This window comes from Cucurbita pepo, chromosome LG10, assembly GCF_002806865.2.
Source record: "Cucurbita pepo subsp. pepo cultivar mu-cu-16 chromosome LG10, ASM280686v2, whole genome shotgun sequence".
NCBI classification, from domain to species: Eukaryota; Viridiplantae; Streptophyta; class Magnoliopsida; order Cucurbitales; family Cucurbitaceae; genus Cucurbita; species Cucurbita pepo.
The window spans coordinates 6,557,866-6,574,151 of NC_036647.1; the positions used below are offsets into that span (position 1 = coordinate 6,557,866).

At 39.7% G+C, this 16,286-nt stretch overlaps 1 non-coding gene across 1 annotated transcript; it reads left to right on the forward strand.

Annotated features, from left to right (window-relative positions):
- Positions 1–3,993: 3,993 nt before the first annotated feature.
- Positions 3,994–4,073, forward strand: TRNAL-UAG. The gene has a single exon. It is a non-coding gene; the product is annotated as a tRNA-Leu (tRNA).
- Positions 4,074–16,286: the final 12,213 nt, after the last annotated feature.

Genomic DNA, 16,286 nt, shown 5'->3' on the forward strand with positions numbered 1-16,286 from the left:
GGGATGCCATGCACCATGTTTTTATAGGACGTCTGCTAGGCTTAATAGGTTAGAATGCCTCGTATTATTGTCAGCTTGTCCTACCCATGTCTTAGGATGTCTTGACCACTTTTCTTGTCAGATGACATGTTTCACATTCGTGATATTCACCAACCACGTGACTTTCTACATCTTCTACGGGAGTAGTTTAGGAACTTGTTAGGGATAACTACCATAACCCATGACCACAAGTTAAGAAACCATGTCAAGTTCTCGGTTTGAAAAAGGTAGTATACCTTAGCACCCACCATGGCAACAATCAAAAGCCTGCAAGTAAGCTACTTACCGAGTCCTCTACTCACTTCATGTTTTTCATACTTTTCAAGTAATTAGGAGTTGGTCGGAGATGGGAGCGGGATCTGTAGCAGGAGTTACAAAGAGCCACACCCACAACCTCTAAAATTATTTTGTTGTTTTAATGTTTTTTTGAATCGTTCCCTCCAAACTTGTAAACTATACTTTTGGTTAACTTAAATATGTGTCTGCATAATATGTTTGAGTCTCGATTTGTGCTTCGAGCAGCTACAAAAATCGAGTCATGACGTCAACTATTTAGTTTTGTGTTAGCATATTTGATTACTAAACTGAATTATTGAAGTGTTATAAATTAATTTGACTCATCTTAATCCCATAATTATCTATAGATTATTTTGAAGACATATATAATGGAACAACAATCTATAGATTATTTTTGAAGACAAATATAATGGAACAACAATAGAAACAATAGAATTTGAAGTAATCAACAAAAAACAGAAAATATGCAAATGCATGTGCTAACAAATTGGATAGTTTGGCCCGGTGGTCTAAGGTGCCAGATTTAGGCTCTGGTCCGAAAGGGGCTGGGTTTAAATCCCACGGGCACTTGAATCATACAAATTCGTCAAGAAACAAGGAAAATCAAGAGTCAAGAGTTTCGAACTTTTGGTGTTTGTGTTTCTCTAGATTCATAAGATTCGTATAGAGTTAGGTTTTGAAATTTGAGTATGTTATTCTAGAAAGGATTTCGCAAAACTTCCGTGAAGAAATCAAGAGTTGAAGCAGACTAGAAGTTGGAGTTCCAGTGAACCTCAAGAACGGTGAAGGAATCAAGTAACATAGAAAAAAAATACAAAAATCAAAAGAAATTAGAAAAAGCATAAATAACGCACGACAATCTGAAAATAATTAATGAAGTTAAATTGTAGGTGACATGCGTCAACTAAGGAGGAATCGAACGTGTCTGGAAGAAGAAGGTGTCATGTGTTGAGCAATGGCGCGTAACAAGTGGAGGATAGATAAAAGAAAATGTGTAGCAGTAATGGAGCACCGGATCAAACCTTGCAATAGGGGGCCGGACATGCCAATGAGAGTGTATCACATGTTATGAGAATAGTATCACAGTCATATTATGAAAATAGTAGGTTGTGACATTCACGTTGAGATAAGCAAAATGGCGCCCATTTGGCCACGCGAGGGCTAATAGAGAAGAATGTCATGATGCGATTGAGGAGGACGGTGCATTATCTAACACACCATATAATGTGTGCATTGAATAGGAAACGAGGCATAAGCAAGATAGGGGCAACAAATCGTCACAGATAGGCTTGCTAAAGGGCCTAATACGGCCCAGGCCTTAACCTCAAAAGTCAAAGTTTCAAAGAGAAATTGAACAAGCGTTTCTGGAGTCAAGTCTGTCCATATTTAATATGAAAGCTTACCATATTTGGATCGGATATCGGACAGTCACTCCATGACACCGTATGTCCATCCGCCAAAACTATGTCTACCCTCAATAGTTTAGAAATGTCTCAAAATGTACCTCGGAGGAGGCATGATGTCAGCTCTCCATCACTCCTGGGCCCTAAACGAGCTTCCGATTGACATGTGTGTTTCATAATGAAGGTGAGCATTTTAAAACGAGTGTCTCAGGGGACTTCCTTTGAAATGATTTTTCAAGGACAGTATCGAATGTCACGGATGTGTTGGTACTGTGTCCCAGCCCATGTGTCGGAGGTTAGATTTTGCACCTGCTATCCTATATGGAGTCCCTAAATGATATGGCATAGGCACAAGAGGGCCAATACCTTGATAATACAGAGTTGGATGTTTCTTTCTTGTTCAACAGTTAAATTCTATTCCCAAATTTTCTTGGCCTATTTTTATTAATCTATTCTTATTTCCAAATTTGGCTGAACTTTGATAATTATTAACTCACATCACATCTAAATAATTGCATCAAAACTAGAGAAGATCTAAGCTGGAGTGATTTTCTAAAAATAAAATTAGAATAAAAGAAAAGAAAGATCTAATATATACCTCAGCAAACTGACCACATCTCTGTTGGTGTAAATCTGTTTAAAATTTCTCATCTTTTTCAAATCTGACATTTTTATTTTTCCTGTTTCTTTGGAAGGAATCTGATATTCGTGTTGGTTGAGAAGAGATAATTGGGGAAGGGAGGATCCTTTTTTAAAACTATTATTGAAGCTTTATTTGGTCCTTAATTGAGGCCCTACCACCTTAAACTATTATGTTTACGGTAGGAATCATACTTATACAGGTCTAGATTGATCCGACCAATAAAAAAGATTTGTAGGTAGATGAGGAATCTATTTTTTAGCCAACTTTAACGGCATATAACTTGAGCCACAGTCCACGACGAGATAAGAATTTGACCTCTTCTTCTTATTTACAATTCCATCTATGACTTTAAAAAAAAAAAAAAAAAAAAAATTAAAGCCAAACAACCACTATACAATGCTTTAAAATGCCTTTTTTAGACACAGGCAACAAGGAAAGGATAGGTATAAAATGACTAACAGACTAACGTGCAATTTTAGGAGAGACCTTATTTAATGAATTCTAAAGACTATGCAAAGTTTTACAACCATTATATCATGTTTGAATCTCAAACAATGATGTCGGTGAAACATGACCAAAATGTCTTTAATTGTTAAACCATAAGATTTCAAGTACCAAATTAATTCCAATAAATTTAAAACTTAATACGACTGTTATGGTATGTGATTGACTTAACCTCATGAGAATGACATGTTGCGATTAATATAACTTATGTTACTGTACGACCATGAACCTTGTATTATATTACATGATTATGGTGTGTTACAAGTGATAATTTACATAGGGTTAGCCCATGAATTTAAGTACTAAGATGCTACTCGAGAACCATAAACCAAGTCAAATAGGAACCTCACGCACCCTCTTCTCTAAATTTACCATGACCCCTTTAAGATTACTAGGTGCTACTCCCATCTATTCCCTATATGATTACCTCCCACTACGAGATGCATCATGATTCTATGTTTTCCTAATGTAGGTGGGATGCCATGTACCATGTTTTTACAAGACGTCTGTCATGCTTCCCATGTTACCCTGTCTCATGTTATTGTCGACTTGTCCTATCAATGTCTTAGGATGTCCTGACAACTTTTCTCGCCAGATGAAATGTTTCACGTTTATGATATTCACCGACCATGTGACTTTCTAGGTCTTCCATGGGGAGTAGTTTAGGGACATGTTAGGGACAACTACCAAAACCAATGACCACAAGCTCAAAAATCATGCCAAGTTATCGGTTAGAACAATGTAGTATACTTTAGCACCCACCATAGACACGACCAAGAATCTACAAGTAAGCTACTAATTGAGTCTTGTACTCACTTGTTTTCAATCCGTTTAAGTTTCGATCCATTCTTCAAGCAAGCTACATAAATTGATTCACAACATCAGTTTTTTTAGTTTTGTGTTATTATATTTACATAGTAATCACAATTATTGAAGTGTTGTAAATTAATTGTATTAATATTAATCTCATATATTTTTTAGATAATATAAATATAATGGAACAACAATCGAGACAATAAAATTTGAGATTTTATTAAATAAATATATGAACTACAATTTAAAAAAAAAAAAAAAAAAAACTTATACAAATGCATGTACCATCAACTTGACAGTTTGGCCGAGTGGTCTAAGGCGCCAGATTTAGGCTCTGGTCCGAAAGGGCGTGGGTTCAAATCCCACAGCTGTCAATTTTTCACTCTCTCATTAGTGTTGGAAAGCTAGATAAATGCAATACGAGATCCAACCTAGCAACGGGCCAGAATGTGAGTGTACCACATGTCACGAGCATAGTATGTTTAAGAGAGCAGGTTGTGTGACCCTCTGACGCCCATTTGGCCACCCTCACGGAGCATAGTATTACAAACATACAATGCAAGCACGAGAATAGTATTACAAACATACAATGAAGAGAGCAGGTTGTGACCCTCTGACGCCCATTTGGCCACACGAGGGCCAATATAGAAGAGTTCCATACGTCGAGATAAGCAAAGTGATGCCCATTTGGCCACCCTCACGAGCATAGTATTACAAACATACAATGAAGAGAGCAGGTTGTGACCCTCTGACGCCCATTTGGCCACACGAGGGCTAATATAGAAGAATTTCATGATGCGACCAAGGAGGACGGTGCACCATCTAACAAACCATATAATGTGTGCATTCAAGAGGAAAGGATGAATAATCAAGATAAAGGGAGCAAGTAAGATGAGCGTCATATAGATAGGCTTGTTAACCTACTGAGTAGTATCTCGGACCTTATCCTCAAAAGTGAGGGTTCATAAGAGAATTTGTACATGTGGCTCTAGAGTCAAGTCCGTCCATATGAAATATGAAAGCTTGCCAAATTTGGTGTCATCCGGACACTTGCCAAATTTGGTGTCATCCGACACCAAACACACTCTCCACGACACCCACTCGCCAATGCCTCATAATGTATTTTGGGGGAGGCAGATCCGATCATGTTTTAGATATCAACTTATTTAAATTTTAGAAAAATGATAACAGTTTTGATCCGATCATGTTTTAGATATCAACTCATTCTAATTTTAATTTATTAATTTGTAACCATAATAAATCCNTTTTTTTTTTTTTTTTTTTTTTTTTTTTTTTTTTTTTTTTGTTTGTTTTGTTTTGTTTGTTTTGTTGCTTGCTTGCAGTAATTGCAACTTAGCCTATCTTTGAAATCTAAAACAACAAATTTTTTAGTCTTATAATACAGTTTAGATGATGACATGAGCAGTTTAGTTGAATCAGCCACATCGTCTCCTAAACAAAATTAGCTTAGTTGGTCAGTAGATAATGTTAAAGGGCTAAATAAAAGATAAGTACTGAGATGCTACTTCAGGACCATGAACCAAGTCAAATAATTGCTACTCTAACCTATGCCCGGTATAATTCTTGACCTCCCACTACGAGATGTATCGTGATTCTATGTTTTCCTAATCTAGGTGGGTTGTTATGCACCATGTTTTTATAGGACGTCTGCCATGTTTAACAGGTTACAATGCCTCATATTATTGTCCTACCCAGGTCTTAGGATGTCCTGACCACTTTTCTCGTCAGATGACATGTTTCACATTCATGATATTCACCAACCACGTGACTTTCTACGGGGAGTAGTTTAGGAACTTGTTAGGGATAACTACCATAACCCATGACCACAAGCTAAGAAACCATGTCAAGTTCTCGGTTTGAAAAAGGTAGTATACCTTAGCACCCACCATGCTCACAATTAAAAGCCTATAAGTAAACTAGTTACTGAGTCTTGTACTCACTTCATGTTTTTCATACTTTTCAAGTAATTAGGAGTAGGTCGGAGATTGGAGCGGGATTTGTAGCAAGAGTTACAGAGAGCCACACCCACAACCTCTAAAATTATTTTGTTGTTTTAATGTATTTTTTGAATCGTTCCCTTCGAACTTGTAAATTATACTTTTCCTTAACTCAAATATGTGTTTGCATATTATGTTTGAAAATTTTCTAATTTTTATTTGTATAAAAAAATTATCTTATTTATCAACCTGTTTGAGTCTCGCTTTTTGGTTTCGGCATATTTGATTAGTAATTTCACTTGTAAAATGTACAAATGCATGTGCCACCAATTGGGCCAGTTTGGCCGAGTGGTCTAAGGCGCCAGATTTAGGCTCTGGTCCGAAAGGGCGTGGGTTGAAATCCCATACCTGTCAATAACCTTATTTTGAAGAAGGAATAAATGTAATAAAGTAAAATAAAAATAGAAAAAATGGTCAAAATCTACCCAAAAGGGTATTTTTGTCATTTTGCTACACGAACATAGTTAAGTATCTCCTAAGTTGAATAAAGATAATTGACGGGATGCTCGGATCCAACCATGAGGAAGTTATTTTGGTGCTACACGAACATAGTTAAGTATCTCCTAAGTTGAATAAAGATAATTGACGGGATGCTCGGATCCAACCATGAGGAAGTTATTTTGGAGCGAAGGTTTCTTTGTGAAACTTTCTTAGAAGTGCAAGGAGACCTAGCATGGGCACTTGAATTGTACAAATTCGTCAAGAAACGAGAAAGATCTAGAGGTAAGAGTTTTGAACTTTTGTTCTTTGTTTTTCTCTAAATTCATAAGATTGCTATAGAGTTAGGTTTTGAAATTTGAGTATGTGAAAGGAATTCGAAGAAGAAATCAAGAATTAAAGCAAATTAAAAGTTGGAGTTCCAATGAACCTCAAGAACGGTGAAGGAATCAAGTTACGTAGGAAAAGATACAAAAATCGAAAGAAATTAGAAAATACATAAATAACGCAAGGCATTCTGAAAATAATTCATGAAGTTAAATTGTAGATGACATGCGTCAACCAGGGAGGAATCGAACGCGTCTGGAAGGAGAAGGTGCCACGTGTTGAGCAACGGCGGGTGATATGTGTTAAGTGAAGGTAGAAGACACCCAACAAGTGGAGGATAAATAGAAGAAAANACCTGGCAATGGGGGGCAGACGTGCCAATGAGAGTGTATCACATGTTATGAGCATAGTATCACAGTCATATTATGAAGATTGTAGGTTGTGACCCTCACGTTGAGATAAGTAAAGTGTCGCCCATCTAGCCATGCGAGGGCCAATATAGAAGAATGTCATGATGCGTTCAAGGAAAACGGTGCATTATCATCTAATACACCATATAATGTGTGCATTGAATAGGAAACGAGGTACAAGCAAGATAGGGGCAACAAGTAGACATGAGCATCATAGATAGGCTTGTTAAAGGGCCTAATAGGGCCCAAGCCTTGACCTCAAAAGTTAGAGTTTCGAAGGGAATTTGGACAAGCGTTTCTAGAGTCAAGTCAGTCCATATAAAATATGAAAACTTACCAAATTTGGATCGGACAACAGACAAACGCTCCATGACACCGTATGTTTGCCCGCCAAAACTAAGTCTACCCTTAACAATTTAGAAATGTCTCAAAATGTATCTTAGGGGGAGGCATGATGTCAGCTCTCCATTACCCCTAGACCCTGTGATCTAAACGAGCTTCCCATTGACATATGTTTGTGTTACAGTGAAGGTGAGTATTTCGAAACGAGTGTCTCGAGGGACTTCCTTTGAAATGATTTTTTCAAAGACAATATCGGATGGCAAGGATGTGCTGGTACTGTGTCCGATCCCATATGTCGGAGGTTAGATTTTGCACCTGCTATCCTATATGGAGTCCGTATATGACATGGCATAGGCACGAGAGGGCCAATACCTTGATAGTACCATATGGATGTCTCTTTCTTATTTATTTATTTTGTTAATTCTAATTCTGTTCAATGGTTTTGGCCTATTTTTGTTAATCTATTCTTATTTCTAAATTTTCCTCTATTTATTATCTTTGTACCATGGCTAGGTTCTGATAATTTTACGAGAGACTTTATTTAATGAATTTTAAAGACTACGCAAAGTTTTACAACCAATAGATCATGTTTGAAGCACAAACCACGATGTCGGTGAAACAAGACCAAAATGTCCCTAATTGTTAAACCATAAGATTTCAAGTACCTAATTAACTCCAATAAGTTTAAAACTTAATAGGACTCTTGTGTATGGTAATGTGATTGACTTAAGCTCATGAAAATGGCATGTTGCCATAAATATAACTCATGTTACTGTACCACCATGAACCTTGTATTACATTACATGATTATGGTGTGTTACGAGTGATATTTTACCATAGGGTTAGCCTATGAAATCAAGTACTAAGATGCTACTCGAGAACCATGAACCAAGTCAAATAAGAGCACCACACACCCTCTGCTCTAAATTTACCATGACCCTTTAAGATTACTAGGTGCTACTCTCATCTATGTCCTATATGATTCTTGCCCTCCCACTACGAGATGCATCATGGTTCTATGTTTTCTTAATGTAGGTGGGATGCCATGTACCATGTTTTTACAGGACGTCTGACATGTTTCCCATGTTACTCTGTCTCATGTTATTGTCAACTTGTCCTACCCATATCTTAGGATGACCTGACAACTTTTCTCGCGAGATGAAATGTTTCACGTTCATGATATTCACCAACGATGTGACTTTCTAGGTCTTCCATGGGGAGTAGTTTAGGGACATGTTAGGGACAACTATCATAACCAATGACCACAAGCTCAAAAACCATGTCAAGTTATCCGTTAGAACAAGGTAGTATACCTTAACACCCACCATAGCCATGATCAAGAGTCTACAAGAGTCTACAAATAAGCTACTAACTGAGTCTTGTACTCACTCCATGTTTTCAATCCGTTTAAGTTTCGATCCATTCTTCAAAAAAACTACATAAATTGATTCACGACATTAGTTTTTTTTGGTTTTGTGTTATTATATTTGCTTAGTAATCACAATTATTGAAGTGTTATAAATTAATTGTATTAATATTAATCTTATATACATCTGTGAGACAGTGTTGAATGTAAATATAATGGAAACAATCGAAACAATAAAATTTGAGATTTTATTAAATAAGTATATGAACTACAATTAAAAAATAATAATTATACGAGTGGTCTAAGGCGCTAGATTTAGGTTTTGGTCCAAAAGGGCATCGGTTCAAATCCCACAACTATCAATTTTTTTACTTTCGAGGATAATTTGAACGGCTTTGTGTAGAAGTAATGCAACACCAGATCAAACCTAGCAACGGGGGGCCGGACCTGCCAATGAGAGTGTACCACATGTCACGAGCATAGTATAACAATCATACTATGAAGAGAGCAGGTTGTGACCCTCACAGCAAAGTGACGCCCATTTGGCCACACGAGGGTCAATATAGAAGAATTTCATTACAATCATACTACGAAGAGAGCAGGTTGTGTGACGCCCATTCCCTTACGTCGAGATAAGCAAAGTGACGCCATTTAGCCACACGAGGGTCAATATAGAAGAATTCCATTACAATCATACTAAGAAGAGAGCAGGTTGTGACCCTCACAGCAAGGTGACGCCCATTTGGCCACACGAGGGTCAATATAGAAGAATTCCATGATGCAACCGAGGAGGACGGTGCCCATTGTCACAATTGCACTCTTGATGGCAGCGGACTTGTGATTATGCGGCACCACTCACTTTCCAACGACAAGTGAGCTAAGCCAATTCGTTCTTGTGTCGCCTACGGCCAAGCGACGTATGCTTGAGCCTCTAGCCTTGGTTTAAGAGAAGGTTTTAGAAAATGAGGGCAGAGAGAGATTTTCGAAAGAGAGATTTTTGAAAGAGACGTTATATAAGCAAGCAAGAGAGTAATTACAACGGCTCACAGTATATAACCTTGGGTAGGGAGAAGTTGACAACTAGCCATATCCCCCTATAGTACATTCTGAGGAATTTCAAGTCTGGCAGGCCTAGACACAATTTTTTCAAAACGTCATACGCCCTAGAAATACAAAAGCAAAACACTAGAACATGGAAAGACACAAAGGGTTTGGCTTGTAATGGGCATGCGGCCATGGGCAACATGCCTTGGATGAGCATGACCGTGACATCCTCCCCCACCTAATTGGTTGACGTCTCTGTCAACCGACTACTTTCAAACCTGACAATGTGGGTGGCGGCGGAGTCTAGATCTTCGGCGCGTTTCCAATTGGTTTCCAACATAGGGAGATTCTTCCATTTGACAAGGAATTCGCGAATCTTCCGTACGGGTCTTCCTATCTTCCTAACTTTGTCGGCTAGGATCTCCTCAATTTCTTTGGTGTCTCTTTGTTTTAGATCGATGCTCGGTCTCGTGATTACATTTTGCTGGTTGTCGTCTGGATAAGAATGATAGGGCTTCAAGTTGCTCACATGAATTACTGAGTGGATTTTCATCCATGTGGGTAGCGCAACTCTGTAGGAAGTAGCCCCGATCTTTTTAAGGACTTTAACCGGGCCTTCATATTTTCGAAATAGTCTTTGGTCCTTTCGGCTGCGGAATCTGATCTGTTCTGGTCTCAACTTGATGAGGACTTGGTCTCCTGCTCGAAATTGGAGGGGGCGATGCTTCTTGTCCGCCCACTCTTTCATATGCTTGGAAGCTTTCTCCAAATATGTTCGGGCTATATCTGTTGTTTGCTTTCATTCTCTAGTTAAATTTTGAGCTTGAGAGTTTTTTCCTGCATAAAAATGATCAATAATATGGGGCAAAGTTGGTTGTCGTCCACTTACAATTTTGAAGGGGCTCTTTCCTGTAGACGAACTTGTCTGACAATAGAAATAGAATTGGGCAACATCAGGCAGTTGTATCCAGTTCTTCTAGCGAAATTCGACGAAGTGACGTAGGTATTCTTCAAGAAAGTAGTTGAACCATTCTATCTGTCCATCGGTTTGAGGATGATAGCTCGAGAAGATGTTTAAAGTCGTTCCCAAGAAGGCGAATAACTCAATCCAGAATGTGCCGATGAATCTACCATCCCTATCGCTGATGATGCTCGATGGAATGCCCCATAACTTTACAATGTGTTTGAAAAATAGTTGGGCTGTTAGTTCAACCGAGCATAATTTGGGGGTGGGAACGAATGTCACGTACTTCGAGAATCGGTCTAGGATAACCAAGATGGCGTCGTATTCTCCGACTTTTGGGAGGTGTGTTATGAAGTTCAAGAGACACACTTTCCCAAGGCCTTGTTGGCACGGGTAGAGGTTCCAGAGTACCGAGACTTTGACTTTCTCGACTTTATCCTGTTGGCAAATGAGGCATGTCTTGGTGTACTGCATGATGTAGTCTCGCATATTTGGCCAGAAGTACCCCTTTTTTATTAAGGCATATGTTCGTTGCCACCAAGGATGTCCGACCCATAAGGTATCATGACATTTCTGAATGAGCTTCTTCCTTAATTCTCCTATTCTTGGAACGTATAATCTGTTTCCCTTTGTCATTAAAAGGTCTCCTTCAACCCAAAACTGTCGTGTCTTCCCAACTTTGGCTAGTTCAACGACGGCTTTGGCCGATGGGTCTTTATGTAAATGTTCTTTGATGAGGTCGCGCATCGATCCATCGATCTTACTTGAGTGAATATGGGCTAACATGCACAGGGCCGCATGTTTGCCCTTCCGACTCAGCGCGTCGGCTGCTTGGTTACTTTTTCCTGCCTTGTGTTCGAATTTGAAGTCGAATTCAGCCAATGACTCCAGCCATTGGGCTTGTTTTGCCATCAATTTCGGTTTATCAAAGAAGTGGAAAATAGCGCTGTTATCCGTTTTCACTACGAATTGTGATCCCAAGAGGTACTGCCTCCAGATTCGTAGGCAATGGACCACAACCAGCATTTCTTTTTCGGAGACAATGTACCTCCTTTCAGCATCATCGAGCTTTCGACTTTCATAAGCGATGGGGTGGCCTTCTTGAATAAGAACACCACCTAGGGCAAAGTCAGAAACATCCGTCTCTATCTCAAATGGTTTAGTAACATCTATTAATTCGAGGAAAGAACCCTTCGTCATGGTTGCCTTCAGACCTTCAAAGGCTATTTGACATTTATTTGACCACGACCAAGGGTGGTCTTTCTTCAGGAGTTCTGTTAATGGGGCAGCACGCCGTGAAAACCCTTCGACGAACCACCTATAGTAGTTTGCTAATCCTAGGAAGGATCGCACATTGGATACTGAAGTAGGGATTTTCCACTCTTGGATTGCTTTTATCTTATCGCTATCCATACCGATCTGTCCATAACTGATGACATGTCCAAGGAAGTTGATACATGTTTGTGCGAAGGCACATTTTTCTTTCTTGATGTACAACTGATTCTGCCGCAGCTTGTCAAACACTAGCTTCAGGTGCACCTTGTGCTCCTCCAGGGTTGTACTGTATATAACTATGTCGTCGAGGTATACTATGATGAACTGATCCAAGTATTCATGGAAAACTTAGTTCATTAACGTGTAGAATGTAGCTAGGGCATTTGTCAAACGAAAGGGCATTACCAGGAATTCAAAGGCCTCATATCTTGTTACACACATTGTCTTGGGCTCGTCCCCTTCGGCGATACGTACTTGGTAGTACTCTGATCGTAAGTCCAACTTCGTGAAGTTTTTGGCCCCGTGAAGCTGGTCAAACAAATCAAATATTATCGACAGTGGGTATTTGTTGCGTACCATCACCTTGTTTAAGACTCTATAATCTATGCACATACGTAACGTCCCATCCTTCTTTTTCTGAAATAGTATGGGGGCTCTGTAAAGTGCCTTTGTCGGGCAGATGAATCCTACCACCAACAACTCATCGAATTGTTTCCTCAATTTTGGTTAGCTCAGGGGGAGCCATCCGGTATGCATTCTTTGCTGGGGGTTTAACCCCAAGGAGGAGTTCAATTTCGTGATCAATGCCTGGACGGGGTGGTAGTGTTTGTGGTAAGCTCCTTGGCATTATGTCAGCATAACTGTTTAGTACATACTTGATTTCGCTTGGAACAATTTCCTCAATGGTCATTTCTTCCATCAGGGGTATAGCCATAAATGTAGGTTCCTCTCGTGCGAGTCCTCTTTTCAATTGTATGGTCGAGATCATTCTAAGATTATCTTGTTGCTTGATGCTTGCAGGTATCACTGTGGGGTTGTGGTCGGTGATCACCAAGCATTTCGCCATTGGCATTGGGATAACTTTATGTTCTAGGAGGAAGTCCATCCCAAGTAATATGTCGAAGTCATCCATGCGAACCACGAAAAGGTCCATTTCACCTGTCCAGGTCCCTAATTTGAAGGGGACTCTTTTAGAAACTCCCACAATAGGCAAGGCCTCGGAGTTGACAGCTTTCATTTTTTCGGGGTTCTTTTCTATGGTGAGTCCCAATCTTCGTGCTTCTTGGTTGGCGATGAAGTTGTGGGTCGCACCTGAGTCTATCAAGGTGCTCTTGCTTGGTTGGGAGTTTATTGTTGCATCTACGAACATGAGCTCTTTCTCTATTATCTCCTTTGGGTTGACCTTCCGTTGGAGGGCTGACAACAATTTAAGTGTACCCATTCGAAGGATGTCCTGATCTTCCCTCCTGTCTGGCGTAGTCTCGACTCCTGTGTCATTGCTCTCTTAAATGGACACTTGGAGTGCACTGAGAGAGGCCTGATGAGGACAGTAGGACAGTCTGTGGGGGCCTTTACACAACAGGCATTGTAAAGGTGTCGTCAGGTAGTTTTTTTTAGGGTAAGGTCCTCGAGACGTCCCCGCTTGGTTATTCTGAGGAGGTCTATCTGTCCATCCACTTGGTTTGTCGTTACTTCCGTTTAGTCTATTAAGGCATTCATTTCGATGACTTGGCGGTCTATATGTTTTGCCCCCAGTGTTTGGGGCCTGTGTCGTTTTTCTTTGGAAACTCGCTTCATTCCCAAAGTCTAGGAGTCTCTCAGCGCTGGCAATTGCAGTAGCTAGATCTTGAACCTTTTTCTCATGTATTTTTGTTTTGGCCCACGGTTGTAACCCATTTATAAAGAAAAATACCTTGTCCTTCTCTGATGTGCCCCTGATATTTAGCATCAGGGTCGAGAACTGTCTGACATAGTCCCTTATGCTCCCAGTTTGTTTCAGGGTTATTAGTTTTTCCATTGTCATGTGTTCCACGTTTTTTGGGAAAAATTGGTCCCTCAACTCTCTCTTGAGGTCTTCCTAAGAGTCGATGGTGCACAATCCATTCTCGATGTCTTGCACCTTTGTACGCCACCAAAGTTTTGCATCGTCTATGAGATGCATTGAGGCTACTGTCACTTTTATGTCGTCGTTACAAGCCGTTATGGCTTTGAAGTACTGTTTGACATCAAAGATGAAGTTCTCCAACTCTTTGGCGTCCCGGTTCCCTTTGAAGGGTCTGGAGTTTGGGAACTTCAGCTTGTTGGATCCTATATTAGTTTGCCCAGCCATGACGTTCTCCACGGCTTTCATTGTCACCCCAATTCGGGTGTTCATGTCGGTCATCTTTTCTTGGATGGCATCAATCGTTGTTCTAAATTCGTCAACTAATCCATTGAGCAAACTCATCATTGTATTTTGTAGCACATCGAACTCTTCGCCACGTCTCTCCTTGCGCGCGACAGAGCTATCGTGGCTACTAGAAGGTCTTGAGCTGCTCGTAGGAGAAACTCTTTCTTCGAGCGAGGCCACTCGAAACATTAGTTCTAGGATTGGCAACCCATCCAGGCGGTTGCCCTTTGCGTCGATTTGTATAACTTTTCCATTTAATTCTGTCACCCGTTCTTCTAGGAAGCGGATGGTGTCAGGGACTTCTTTGAGGAACAATATTTTCTTCTCTATTAAAGTAAGTCAGACGACTTGTGATTTGGGTGTCGACTTTGTCGTCGACATAGTTTCGGTCTTTGCTATGTCACGGAGCTAACAAAGCTCTGATACCACTTGTCACAATCGCATTCTTGATGGCAGCGGACTTGCGATTGTGTGGCACTCACTTTCCAACGACAAGTGAGATAAGCCAATTCGTTCTTGTGTCGCCTACGGCCAAGCGATGTATGCTCGAGCCTCTGGCCACGGTTTAAGAGAAAGTTTTAGAAAACGAGGGCAGAGAGAGATTTTCGAAAGAGAGATTTTTGAAAGAGACGTTATACAAGCAAGCAAGAGAGTAACAACAACAGCTCACAGTATATAACCTTGGGTAGGGAGAAGTTGACAACTAGTCATATCCCCCTATAGTATATTCTGAGGCATTTCATGTCCATGATTTTTTCGAAATGTCATACTCCCTAGAAATACAAAAGCAAAACACTAGAACATGGAAAGACATAAAGGGTTTGGCTTGTCATGGGCAACACGCCTTAAAGAACCTTGACCGTGACACCCCTCACGTCGAGATAAGCAAAGTGACGCCTATTTGGCCACATGAGGGTCAGTATAGAAGAATTCTATGATGCAACCGAGGAGGACGGTGCCCCTCACGTCGAGATAAGCAAAGTGATGCCCATTTGGCCACACGAGGGCCAATATAGAAGAATTCCATGATGTGACGAAGGAGGACGGTGCACCATCTAACAAATCATATAATGTGTGCATTCAAGAGGAAAGGATGAATAAGCAAGATAGAAGCAGCAAGTAAGATGAGCATCATAGATAGGCTTGTTAACGGGCTGAGTAGGATCTCGGACCTTAACCTCAAAAGTGAGGGTTCATAAGAGAATTTGTACATGCGCTTATTGACGCCCATTTGGCCACACGAGGGCTAATATAGAAGAATTCCATGATGTGACCAAGGAGGACGGTGCACCATCTAACAAACCATATAATGTGTGCATTCAAGAGGAAACGAAAATAAGTAAGATAGGGGCAGCAAGTAAGATGAGTGGCATAGATAGGCTTGTTAACAGGCTGAGTAGGATCTCGTACCTTAACTTCAAAAGTGAGGGTTTAGAAGAGAATTTGTACATGCGGCTATGGAGTCAAATCTGTCCATATAAAATATGAAAGCTTGCCAAATTTGGTGTCAATCGGACACCGAACAAACTCTCCATGACACTGTTTGTCCGTTCGCCAAAACTATGTCTAAGCGGCCAATTTAAAAATTCTTCAAAATATATTTGAGGGGAGGCATGGTGTCAACTCTCTACCCTCATAGGTTCTATACAAGGGTCTTTATTTTTGGAGATATTTATAAGATATATATATATATATATATATATAACAACTCTCATCATTTCCAAAACCTTGATAAAGGATTATCCATATCATAGATGCTCAAGGCACTAACGGAATCAACTTATATATCATAGATGTTCATGGCACGACTCCATCATAAGTTCTAACCTATAGTTCTCATCATTAATAAAAAAAAATAATAATAAATAAATGAAATCAAATGTTATCGACAATTATTAATTTGAAAATTCAAATAAAAAACTATTTTGTTTGAGGATTTTTATTTTTACCTATTTATATGTTGATTTAAATTTTGAAAAAATGATATATATATATATATATATATATTATTTTA